Source organism: Suricata suricatta, chromosome 6, assembly GCF_006229205.1.
Source record: "Suricata suricatta isolate VVHF042 chromosome 6, meerkat_22Aug2017_6uvM2_HiC, whole genome shotgun sequence".
NCBI lineage: Eukaryota > Metazoa > Chordata > Mammalia > Carnivora > Herpestidae > Suricata > Suricata suricatta.
Window position 1 is genome coordinate 25352194 of NC_043705.1, and position 13259 is coordinate 25365452.

Consider the following 13259-nt stretch of genomic DNA (forward strand, 5'->3'; position numbering starts at 1 on the left):
TGCATGTGCGCATTCAAGTGGGAAAGAGGCAAAGACAGGGGGACAGAGACTCCAAAGCAGGCTCTGAGCTGATACCAGTGAGGTGGGATTCAGACTCACTGAAACTGTTAGATCATGACCCCAGCCCAAATCAAAAGTCAGACACTTAACCAACTGAGCCACTCAGGTGCCCCTGGAAAATCTGCTTTTTATGGTGAATTCATTTCCAGAGATTATCTCCCTTTGTAAATCGAGTTTTATTGCTGTAAAGTGTTCACAGGAGAATTCCTATGAGGACCAGATCCCTCAGCACATCTCAAATGGGACTCTGCTGCCCAGAATTCAGTTCACGCTCCCTTTGTCAGGCACCAACCCCAGGGACAGACTCTGAACTCTGGGTGTGTGTCCCAGCCTATAGGACAGCATGTGACCTAAGAAGTAATCCAGTCACCAGGAGCTCTCTGGCCTTCCTTCTTCCTCTTTCCAAACTTCAAGCTTTCCATCTAAAAATCAGACTACCTGGGCGCCTGGGTGGCTCAGTTGTTTAAGTATCTGACTTCGGCTCAGTTCATGATCTCACAGTTTTCGAGTTCAAGCCCCATGTTGGGCTCTGTGCTGACAGCTCAGAGCCTGGAGCCTCCTTCAGATTCTGTGTCTCCCTCTCTCTCTGCTCCTCCCCTGCTCATGCTCTGTCTCTCTCTCTCAAAAATAAAAACATTTAAAAAAATTAAAAATAAATTTAAAAAGGACTACCTTATTACTCCAGAAGAGAGAATGCTGAATGTACTTGATGATGCCAAACTTAATACTCAAAGACAACTTTTTTTTAATGTCATAGAGCTAGAATTTGGTGCAAAATTGTAATACTGATAATGGATGAGATTTTGATTTGACAGGGTTTCAAGACAATTTCTTAAGTTCCTGATCTTGAAAATTAAATCCTCCTCCATGACTGGAATGAAGTACGTTCTGTCAACAACATAAAGAAAAACTTGTGTTTTAAGTGACCCAAATTCTGGCACCTCCATTTAGAGAGGAGAATACTAAAAGCCCAAGAGGCTGAAGGACTCAAATCTTAAATTTTATACTAGCAACAGCAGAGTTAGGAAAAAGAAGGTATGATGATACCGGAACCAATTTTCCACAATGATAAGGGTGGAGGAAGGGAGGAATTGAAGCCAAGGAAGCACTGCAGTCAGCTACTGGGGTGGCTGTCTGAGAAAGGTCTCTCTCCCACTCCCTCCTCTGATCCCCTCTGCACAGGAATAGGGAGAAATTAGGACCCTCAGAAAGGTTTGTAGGCTCTGAAAGTAGAGAGAATCTATGCCTTGATCTGTGAGAAAGGTCTCAAGTCTTCCCTGATGAGAAAATATGGGATCAGTCAAGTAGAAATGGCAGCTGGGTGTGCCGAGGCACATGGGCCTGTAAGTGTCCCAGGCTCACGCCTCATGTGGATGGATCCCAGAGAGCATCTAAGTATGCCCCGAAGCCCTAAAGCAGCATGGAAGTTGCTTGGAGAGGGATAGATGAACCAGGACAAGGCTTGTGGGATATAATCAAGGGAACCCGGATGAACTAAGTGCACCTACACCGACCAAGCCAGAAGCTATGACACAAATTCAGCCGTCTGTGGGCACAGCAGAAATCAAGGATGACACTTCACAACTGGCGGGGGAGGGGGGTTATGTCTGCAGAATGGAGCTCTCACCCTAGAGAGCAGAAGAGGGACAGAACCCTCAGTCTGACGGAGTGTGTCTCCCTGAAATGACTGAATGATCATATACTCACTTGACTTCCGTGCCAGGAGGGGACCAGATTACACTTCTGCTACCAAATGCAATAGATAGTTAGAAAATAAGAAAATGAAAGACCTATAACTTTTGGCATGCCCACGTTTTCTAACTTTAAAATCCCATCTGGCCCAAGTGCACAGGGATCATGCAGATCTGCTGCTGCCCATTTGTTGCTCACATCCTGTGTTATCTGAGCGGGATGGATGGCTTCCCCTTTCTATCCTCGGTCTTCTTGTCTGTAGAATGGGGCTTATAGCGGTAGTTACCTCATAGGATTTTTGTGAACATGAATTATTTGAGTCACCAGACGGGCCAAACTGAACAGAGTGACAATACCAAGTATTAGTAAGGATGCAGAACCATTGGAACTCTCACATGTTGCTGGTGGGAGTCCAAATTCGTACCCCAGAAGGTTGGCAGGATCTACTAAAGCTAAACATACACATACCAAGTGGCTCAGCAATTCCAATTATGGACAAATATCCAACAGGGAAAAATTCTATTGTCCCCCAAAAAGTATCTTTAAAAATGTTCATAGCAGGGGTACCTGGGTGGCTCAATTGGGTAAGCATCAAACTTTGGCTCAGGTTTGATCTTACCGTTTGTGAGCTGGGCTCTGTGCTGACAGCTCAGAGCCTGGAGCCTGCTTCAGATTCTGTGTGTCTCTCTCTCTGTCTGACCCTCCCTCACTTGCACTCTGTATGTCTCTCTCTCAAAAATAAACATTAAAATAAAAAAATGTTTACAGCAACTTTGAACAAAGCTAGAAACTAACAAATCCACCAAATGTAAATGAAAAAAATAACTTTGTATATTCACAAAATGGAATAGTAAACAGCAATGAAAAACAAACTACCCAAGTCAGCAATAGCATGGATGAATTTCACAGACATAACGAGCAATGGACGCAAGACACAGGAGTACTCACTGTATGAGGCCACTGAAATGAAGACTGAAACAGGCAAAAAACCCCACACCAATTTAGAGAAGATAACATAATGGTTACCTTTAGCAGACACAGGAAGCTTCTGGGATACTAGAAACTATCTTGATCCAGGTGGCAATTTCATGAGTATGCGCATATATAAAAATTCACTGACCAGGGGTGCCTGAGTGGCTCAGTCAGTTAAGCATCTGACTTCAGCTCTGGTCATGATCTCGCAGTTCATAGGTTCAAGCCCTGTGTCAGGCTCTGAACGAACGCTCAGAGCCTGGAACCTGTTTCAGGTTCTGTGTCTCCCTCTCTCTCTGCCCCTCCCCTGATCATGCTCTGTTGCTCTCTCTTTCAAGAATAAATAAACATTAAAAAAATTTTTTCAAACTCACTGAGCTATAATCATATTTGTGTACTACATACAAGTAATATCTCAAGTTTTTAAGAAGTGTTTGGGGAGGTATAAAACATGTATGTTGCATGCTTAGCATGGTGCCATGCCAGTTCCCCAAGGAACTTTGAGCCCTTGTAGCCTCTCCTTGCACGTGGTGCCCAACCCTTCACAGCCAAAGCTGGAAGAGTAATGGAAGAAACCGGGAAGGAGGTGGGAGATTGTTGTAAGGCCCCTGTGCCCAGGGAGGACTCATCTGCCCAGGATCCAAGAATCCAACTGAGTCCGTGGACAAGGCCGAAGAACGGGCCACTCATCAGCGTCCTTGCTTCTCCCTCAGCCAGCAGGTGCTGTGCCTCCAACGGAAGGCTATGGACCCATCCTTGGAAGGAAGGTGCTATGAAAGTTTTAGGCAGAAGTGGCATCCACACCTAAATGGAAGAGGAGAGAACTTCCTGACTCCTATCTGTGCCCAACACCATCAGAGACCCGTGGGCCTCGGCTGGACTGAAGGTTTTATCACAGGAGTGGGCCTGCCCATGAAGCCATCCCAGGCCACATAGAAAGAAGAGGGACTGAATCTAGGTCTGGCGGACTCACCACAAGGGGAGTCCATGGGCTAGCCTCTATTCCAGCCTCTCCCAGAGAGAAAGTCTATGGTGATACGTCAGTACCCTCTGTGGGCTCAGAGTGGCTACACAGGGCCCAACAAAGTCAGGGACAGGGATGGGGTTGCCCTACAGTGTAGTCCTAGCCAATCTCCAAGCGCTGACTGGCTCTGGCCACCAGATGGTGCCAGAGGGCCAGGCAGCCATAGAGCATTTCACTAAACCTGCCCCCTCACAGAAATGCCTTCAGAAGCTGCCTTCTCTTCTCACCAGATAGAGTCCTATGTAGATCCCTGGTATGAACATCAGAAACTGAATGCCAGTACGGCTTGACCACACACCCACAGTGTGACCCTGGAACAGTCCCTCTGTGAAATGAAATTCATGCACAAGTCCTGGCAACAGGGGCCGGGTAGGCTCACTCAAAAGCAGGGCAGTGCAGGCCATCGAGGACTCTTTTATAGGTGACAAAATCATGACAGGCATGTCCTACTATCTCCTACTGTGTCCTCTTTATGGGAACCAGGAGATACCAGCACCAGCATGGCATTTGGAGCCAGCACACTGAAGCACAGACGACGAGAGGGCAATCTCTCTGAAAGGTCCAGAGCCCACCTTGCCAGCTGACTGCCCATGGAGCTCCAGGCCAGGCCCTGAGATGCTAAACGTTCCAAAAGCCAGACTCTGGGCAACATCAGTGAAGTGAAAGCAAGTATGACTTTAATATCTCTTACAAACGAAGTGCTAGTTTGTGACGGCTGAATGCCTAGTTAGGAAGGCCTGCCTGCCAAGGAGCCACTGATTGGCAAGGACATCCCCAGGAGAATCTCCTGAGTATAAACCCAACCCATGACCCACTAACTGGCCCAGAAAGTTGCCAGTCAGTCCCTCAGTGAATATTTACCTAGTAAGCCTCTCCACCCACCATGTCACAGGCAGTGGTAAACAAGACAGAAGAAGGACTTCAGTCTCAGGGTAAGAGATGATAAGCACACACCAATAAGAAAATGGTAAGTAGATAAGTGGTGTGAAGAAGATAAAAATTCATCTAGAAAGTGAAGTGGGGGGTGGCAGGGGCAGCAGTACATGAAAGCAGAAACCCGCTGAAAAGGGCACCAGCCATGGAAATAAGTGGGACAGCTATTCAAGGAGTACAAAGATTCTAAGAATGACCTTCATATGATCCGGGAACAGCAAGGCCAGCATCGCCAGTGCTTAAGGGGGGGGGGGGCGGTGAAATGCAGGGAAGGCAGAGGAACAGGCAAGGACCAAAGCATGAAGAGCTTTGCAGGGCAGACGTCATAAGCAAATTGGATTTTATTTTATTTTATTTGCATTTAGCCACTTCAGGGGATAGAGGGTAAGCAGCAAGTGGTCTGATCTGATGCACAGTTTAGAAAGATCACTCTGAGGGACACCTGGGTGGCTCAGTTGGTTAAGCGTCCAACTTTGGCTCAGGTCATGATCTCATGGTCCATGAGTTCAAGCTCTCCACTGGGCTCTGTGCTGACAGCTCAGAGCCTGGAGCCAGCTTTAGATTGTGTCTCCTTCTCTCTCTGCACCATCCCGCTCACGCTCCCTGTCTCTCTCAAAAATAAATAAACATTAAAAAAAAAGATCACTCTGTGACTGTGTGGAGAATGTAGTTGGTGGGAAGAAGGGAAGTAGTAAGATCCTTCAGGAGGCTTGAACCAGGGCACTGGCAGTGAAGGTGAGCAGAAAGATATATTTGGAGGTAAAGCTAATGGCTTACATGTGGAAGACAACTGCATGCATTTATTTACTGAGACAGGGAACCCCAGGAGTTTGGGTAGGAGGAGATCAGGAATTCAGTGTGAGACACATGTTAGATTATCTGAGTCATGGCGAGGTGGCAGCTGGATATAGAACTCTGAAGCTCAGGGAAGAAAATGAGCTAAAGATACAAATTTAGGGTTCTTCAGCATACAGATGGGACTAGATGAGATCGCTTAGGTAGAAGAGAGACAGAGATGCAGGAGGAGAACAAGCACATCTAGTGACATGGTAGACAAGCAAAGAAATGATTTCCAGGAAGTTGTTTTGGTCAACTGCTTCCAATGCTAAAAGCTGGATTTTTTAAATGTAGGCTTTACATTCGACGTGGGTCTTGAACTCTCGAGCCCAAGATCAAGACCTGCATGCCATATCCATTGAACCACCCAGGCGCCCCTAAAAAGTGGAAATTATTATAGTCAGAAAAATGTCGGGTCGTCTGGGGTGGCTGAGTCAGTTGAGCTTCCAACTTCAGCTCAGGTCGTGATTCAGTGTGTGGGTTTGAGCCCCACATCGGGCTCTGTGCTGACAGCTCAGAGCTTAGAGACTACTTTGGATTCTGTGTCTCCCTCTCTCTCTGCCCCTCCCCCACTCACACTCTCTCGTTCTAAAATAAACATTGAAATAAGAGAAAACAAAAATGTCTACTATACTTGGCAATGTAAAAATAGTCTTGAAAAACCTGTTATTTAAGTGGAGCAATGTGTCAAGAAAACAATATTAAGAGGAGACAGAGAATAGGTAACAGTTCTTTAACGTTTTGCTAAGAAGAGGAGCTTGGAAAAGGAGTAGACACTTAAAGGGGGCTGTGAGGTCAACAGACTTTGTTTTCAGGATTGAAGATACTGAAGCCAGGCTTGTGTGCTGCTGGGAATAAGCCAATTGAGGTCAACATTACAAACACAGGTGCAGAAACGTTGGTGGAGGTGGTGACTGGAAGAAGAAAGTATAAATTGGCAAGGTCATCAGAGTTCTGGAGTCCAGGAGAGATGCTGGCAATCTGAGGAGACACCGTGTGAATCGTCTTCTTGAAGTCTGAGAAGGAATCTCAGGAAGCAGAGGGGATAGTCCAGTAGTAACTATAGTCACTTTGACATTTGTATAGAGGAGTCCCTACCAGTACAGTTGCATCCATTTCTCTAGCCATGTCCTGCTGCTGACAGGCATCAGACTCTGGACATAAAATCCCAGCCTGGACCACGACCGGTTCTTATCCCACAGCTTCCTTCCTGCTGCCCTTGATCTCCTGCCCCCAGCAGGCGAGAGCAGAAATCTCTAGAGATATCAGGGGCACCTGGGTGGTTCAGTTGGTTAAACATCCGACTTCAGCTCAGGTCATGATCTCACAGTTTGTGAGTTCCAGCCCTGTGTCAGGCTCTGTGCTGACAGCTTTGGATTCTGTGTCTTCTTCTCTCTCTGCCCTTCCTCCACTTGTGCTCTGTCTCTCAAAAATAAATAAATGTAAAAAATAAAACAAGAGTCTGTTTCTTAAAAAAAAAAAAAAGAAAAAATCTCTGGAGACGTCAGGTGATGGCCAGTTTTACTCTGCAAACTGCACTCCACTTGGCTCTCTTGTTTTTTTTTTTTAATGTTTACTTACTTTTGGGGGGGATTAGAGAGAAAGAGACACACACAGAGAATCTGAAACAGGTTCCAGGCTCTGAGCTGTCAGCACAGAGCCCAACACAGGGCTTGAAGTCACAGACAGCGAGATCAGGACTTGAGCTGAAGTCAGATGTTTAACCGACTGAACCACCCAGGCACCCCATAAATTGAAACATTTGAAAGCCACATCAAAATATATTATTGCCACAGATATAAGATTGTCCTAATTCACCAATTTGGTGAGTTATGGACAACTTGTGCATGTATGTGCAGGCTGTGGCAAAAAGCATACCTCTTTTTACCCGCCTTTCTTATACCCTGCTTTATTTCTCTTTGTAGCACATTCTTCCTATCTGACTTTTGCATGGTTCTCAGAAATGTAAGCTTCCCAAGGACAGACACTTGCTGGTGTACGTCTGTACAAGCGTATCTATTCCCAGTGCCTTATAGTACGTGGCATGTCATAGGTACTCAGTAAGGAGGTGGTGAGTGAGTGTTTAAATCTATTTCTATTTGCCCTTTTAAAGGTATATATTTTAAAAGGTTCCTGGCTGACATGGAGAAGTGCTAAGAAAGAAATCCAGGACAACACACCTGGGATCAGGGGCCTCACCATGTCCTTCCGCTTCTTCACCACGCACCACACTGGTCTGTCTTAGGGGGACAGGACACAGCCCCATGCTGCAATGAAGGTCAAAATGGCTCCTAAGCCCATTGAGGCCATCGGTCACTTGTCTGACTCAAGGTACCTGTGATATATCACCTGCACCAGCCTCACACTCTAACAAACCATGCAATTCAGCAGGTGCCTGGCAGCGGCCTGCTTACTCCATGGACATTACTCAAACACTTAACATGTTTTCTTGCCCTCACTTGCTAGGCTCCCCCACACGGAAGCAGGCCCTTACCACACTCTGGCTGGGAACCAAGCCCTCTTGCTACAATCACATACCTCGCCCCCACACTCTTGCTTTCCCCCTTTCTTCCTGTTCTTTTTGTCGATCTATGACTACTTCTGATCTCCCCCTTGAACAAATATCTCTATCCTTTGCTTCAGGACTTGCAAAGCCTTGAAATTCTCTCACAAACAAGAGTATCAATACAGCACAAGACTTATAATGTAATGAGTCTGCAGGCCCCACAGTCATAAGCTTTTAAGTACAAAGACTGGGGGCACCTGGGTGCCTCAGTTGGTTGGGCATCCGGCTTCAGCTCAGGTCATGATCTCACGGTTCGTGGGTTCAAGCCCCACGTCTGGCTCTGTGCTGACAGCTAGCTCAGAGCCTGGAGCCTGTCTTCAGATTCTGTGTCTCCCTCTCTCTTGACCCTCCCCTGCTCACACTGTCTCTCTCTCTCCAAAAATAAATTTAAAAAAATTTTTTTTAATTATAAATACAAAGACTGGTTCCTGCTGACCCCAAGATACCAGGCCAGGCAACAGATGGACTTAGGACTCAGGTCTGAATCACTCCACCCAGGTACCACCTCTCCCACTGTCCTACCAGGAACTCGGATGAGAGCCACAGTAGGTCTTTACAGCCTGGCTCCTGCAAAGTTGGTGAGGGTGGGAAAGGCTTTTGGGGTAGACCACCTGTCCCAGTTTGAGAACTGAAAGCACTGTATCCTGGAAAACGCTTAAGTTCTAGACAAATCAAGACAAGTGGTCACAGTTGAGCTGTGCCCAACCATGACCACATATGAACCTTAGTTTTGCTGACCTGTTTAACATTAAATTACTCCAGAGACCCAGCATACTTTTCACCAACTCACTAGTTACTGGTCAAATAGTGGTCACAATACTCAAGATGTTAAACTTTAAAAAAGCAATGTAGAAGAGGGTTTGCTACTATGTTCTAAAAGGGGGAGGAGTAATACACATACAACCTAAGTCGCTCCCAAACAACTTAAATTACATGATGATTATGATCACCACTCTACCAACCGGTAGGCTTATATGCTAGTATGTATGACTGTGAAGGTACCCACAAACCATTAATAGTAATAGAAGAGTAAGGTTTAAGGATAGACTTTTTAAAAATATACATCTCTGTTGCACTGCCTTTACAACCATGGATCTTATAGTGATAGTAGAAAAGATCAATTAAAAAAAATTTTAATGTTTATTTATTTTTGAGAGACAGAGACAGAGCACGAGCCGGGGAGGGGCAGAGAAAGATGGAGACACAGAATCTGAAGCAGGCTCCAGGCTCTGAGCTTTCGGCAGAGCCCAGTGCAGGGCTTGAGCCCACGGACCAACAAATCATGAACTGAACCAAAGTCGGACACTTAACTGACAGCCACCCAGACGCCCCAGAAAAGATCAATTTTTTAAAAGACTGGGCACCCATAACATCAGAGGGGCAGTATTTCTGGCATCAGGTCCTTTCTATCAGAGTTTGTAGGTCATTAAATGGGCACAAGACCGGACAAGAAAGTAATTTGGTCTTGGCTTCTGGCTCCCTCAGACGACAAAGCAAGGGTCTTCAGAAACGTAATGGTCAGGTGATAAAGGGCTAGCACTTCTACTTACTAACCTTGTTAAAAACCCTAAAAACCCAAATAGTTGATTAGTTCCCACTAATTGCACAGAATACCTGAAGTTTACTAGAGTCTGAAAAATCAAAGGGCGCCTAGGTGGCTCAATAGGTTAAACATCCGACTTCAGCTCAGGCCATGATCTGTCTGTGGATTTGAGTCCCGTGTCAGGCTCTGTGCTAACAGCTGAGAACCTGGAGCCTGCTTTGGATTGTGTCACCATCTCTGCCCCTCCCTTGCTCGTGCTCTCTTAAAAATAAACATTAAATTTTTTTAAGAGAGTCTGAAAAATCAAGGTCATTCCTCTGCTAGAAGAATACCCACAAATCATCTGGGCTTCCCAGGAGAAAAGGAGGAATTCTTTCACGCAGATGTAATGGGACACAGTGGGGTGGGTGGGAGTGAACTGGCAAAGTACTTAGTGCAGTGAAAATCTTCTGTACACTGTCATGGCATACTGTATGGTATATGGTAATGGTATACTGTAGTATGTCATCATACATGTGCCCAAACTTACAGAATATATATCACCAAGAGTGAACCCTAATGTAAACCAGGAACTCTGGGTGATTATGTCAATGTAAGGCTCGTAAAGTTTTTAAAGTTTTATTTATAAAGTAATCTTTACATCCAATGTGGGGCTTGAACTCATGACCCCAAAAACAAGAGTTGCATGCTTCTCTGACTGAACCAGCCAGGCACCTCAGCTTCACCAATTTTAACAAATCAACCATTCTGGCCATGTGGGAGGCCATGCTTATGTAGGGACAGGATGGTGAACCCTCAACTTCTCTGCAAGTCTTGAAAACTGGGGATGAGGTGTCCTAATCCATATAAATACCTCCTTAAAAGAAACCATGGGCTTTTCTTGCCATTTTAAACATGTCTGGGGGCGCCTGGGTAGCTCAGTCGGTTAAGCCTCCGACTTCAGCTCAGGTCAGATCTCACGTTCATGGGTTCGAGCCCCATGTCAGGCTCTGTGCTGACAGCTAGCTCAGAGCCTGGAGCCTGCTCCCGGTTCTGTGTCTCCTTCTCTCTCTGCCCCTCCCCCTCTCATGCTCTGTCTCTCTCTGTATCAAAAATAAATAAAACATTAATAAAAAAATTAATAAACATGTCTGTCAATCCAAGGCCAAAATGAAAGTTCCTTTATGGTCAGATAATAATAAGCTGCGGTGTAAGATGCTGAGTTGAAAATCATTTTCTTGATTGCCTCAGTCTTTTACTTTTTAAAATTTATTTTTTAGAGAAAGCATGCAGCAGAGAAGCAGGTGGCTGGGGAGAGAGAGGCTCTCACTCTCAAGCAGGATCTACAGTGTCAGTGTGGAGCCTGATGCAGGGCTTGAATGTAAGAACTTAGAGATCATGACCTGACCTGAAATCCAGTCAGACGCCTGACCTACTGAGCCCCCCAGGCATCCCCGAGCTCTTTCAAAATCTAGTTCATGTAAATGTCCTTGAGACACACAAATAAAGTCATTCTATGAGCTCCAGGAATGCAATGGCGAGGATACTTGATTTGAGTCGACCTTAAGGCCAGAGTGCAAACCTCCTGTGCCATTTCCCAAGGGCCACCAGGCACATTCTCAGCTTCTAGAAGCAGGGGTCAGGCACAGGCACAGCTTGTTTTCTCTGGAACCAAAAGCTGTGTAGGGTTTTGCTCACTCTTCAAAGGCCAGTAAATACTCATCTCAGCAAAGGAAACTAATGTTTTCTCTAAGTATGGGACTCTGGTGTCAGGACAACCTGAGCAGTTTTACCTTCTTGGCCCTTATAAACTGATGAGGTAATAATTCATATAAAATGCCCGGCACATGGGAAAATTCTGAGACATTATTCATCATTAGCTATTTCTGCCACTTCAAAGGCTGAATGTCCAAATCCTACTGCTCTTCCAAGTCACACTCTGGGTTCAAGTACACGTTTCATTAAGTAATGGTCATTCTAGCATCTACTCTCCTCATTCAGATGCTGGGAGCATCAGAACGCTAACCTAGTTCAGGATGTCAGCTACTGTTTTTAGGACTGGAACACAAAAGTTATGTATTTCAGAAGCCACAAGTCATGTGCTTACTCTGCACTTTTTTAATTTAAGTTTTTGTTTCATTTTTGAGAGAGAGAACAAGGACAAGTGGAGGGGGGTCACATACAGGCGGGTAGACAATCCAAAGCAGGCTCCCCCCTGGCAGCAGAGAGCCCGATGTGGGGCCTGAATCCATGAACCCTGAGAGATCATGACCTGAGCTGAAGCCGGATGCTCAATGGAGCCACCCAAGAACCCACTCTGGCACTACTTTTAAAATCCTGGTTTCTGACTTCTAGAGTAGGGTTATTTTTTCTAGGATGTGAAGTGAAATTAGAAATACCCAAAGGTTGTAACAATCAAGATTGTTTTTTAAAAATTTTTTAAAGTATCTCTACACCCAACATGGGGCTCAAACTTACAATCCCAAGATCAAGTTACATGTTCTAACCAATGACCCAGGCAGCTGTCCTTCAAAATTCTTTAAGGGGGTGTCTGGGTGGCTCAGTCAGTTGAGTATCCAACTTCCACTCAGGTCATGATCTTACGATTCATGTATATGAGTTCTGCGTTGGGCTCTGTGCTGACAGCTCAGAACCTGAAGCCTGCTTCAAATTGTCTCTCTCTCTGTCCCTTCCCCGCTCATGCTCTCTCAAAAAATCCCTTTTAAAGGGAATCCAAAGCTAAAGACAAAACATGCCACAGTAGCACCAGGCAGAGGCTGTAACCAGATCACTTATCACTTGACCTCTTCATAAGTCAGGAGAGTTATTGATTCACATTTGAATGTGCTGTCTCTCCAGACCTTTACTGTATAACCAACTCCAGACCTTTACTTCAACCAACCTTTGGGGAGGTAGTGAGCTGAGGATTATGCCTGTGTTTGTGGTCTACTTTTAGCCCCAGATCAGTGAAAGGATTAAAATAAAAATGGTAATTTTATTTGAACCAAAGTAGAGATTAATCATCCTTCTTTTGCATGATTTTGGGAAGCAAAGTATGCTCAAAACCAGATTAAGACTAGAAGCACCTGAGTGGCTTAGTCAGTTAAGCCTCCGACTTCAGCCCAGGGCATGATCTCATAGTCCCAGAGTTCGAGTCCCGTGTCAGACTCTGTGCTACTTCAGATTCAGTCTCTCCCCCACTTCTCGTTCTGCCTCTCCCCCGCTCATGTTCTCTCTCTCAAAAAAAAAAAAAAAAAAAAAAGACCAACTAAGATTATTTAGTTTCTCACCCTACTCCTCTGCTGCCTGCATTTAACACACCTCCCAAACCCTCACTATTGCTGGCAAGGCACCTGAAAGGAAAGCTAGTCACATCAGAGGCTTTTTCTCTGAGACATGTGTGGACACACCTGACTATGGAGTCAGGAAGCCAACCCTTGTCCAGGCTGACCAAACCTAACTACCAGCCTTTGCCCCTGCCCCTAGTACCACTGCCACGCTGTGTAGTTCTGGATTTACTGCAGTTTGGCCAAATGAGACCAGAGTTGCCTTACAGCTCGGAATGCTTGCTGTAAGCCCTGACTGAGGTAGAGGCACTCCATGTTTGACATTTCCAAAAGCTTTCATTGAACCTTTCTCTCTGGTCATGGTCT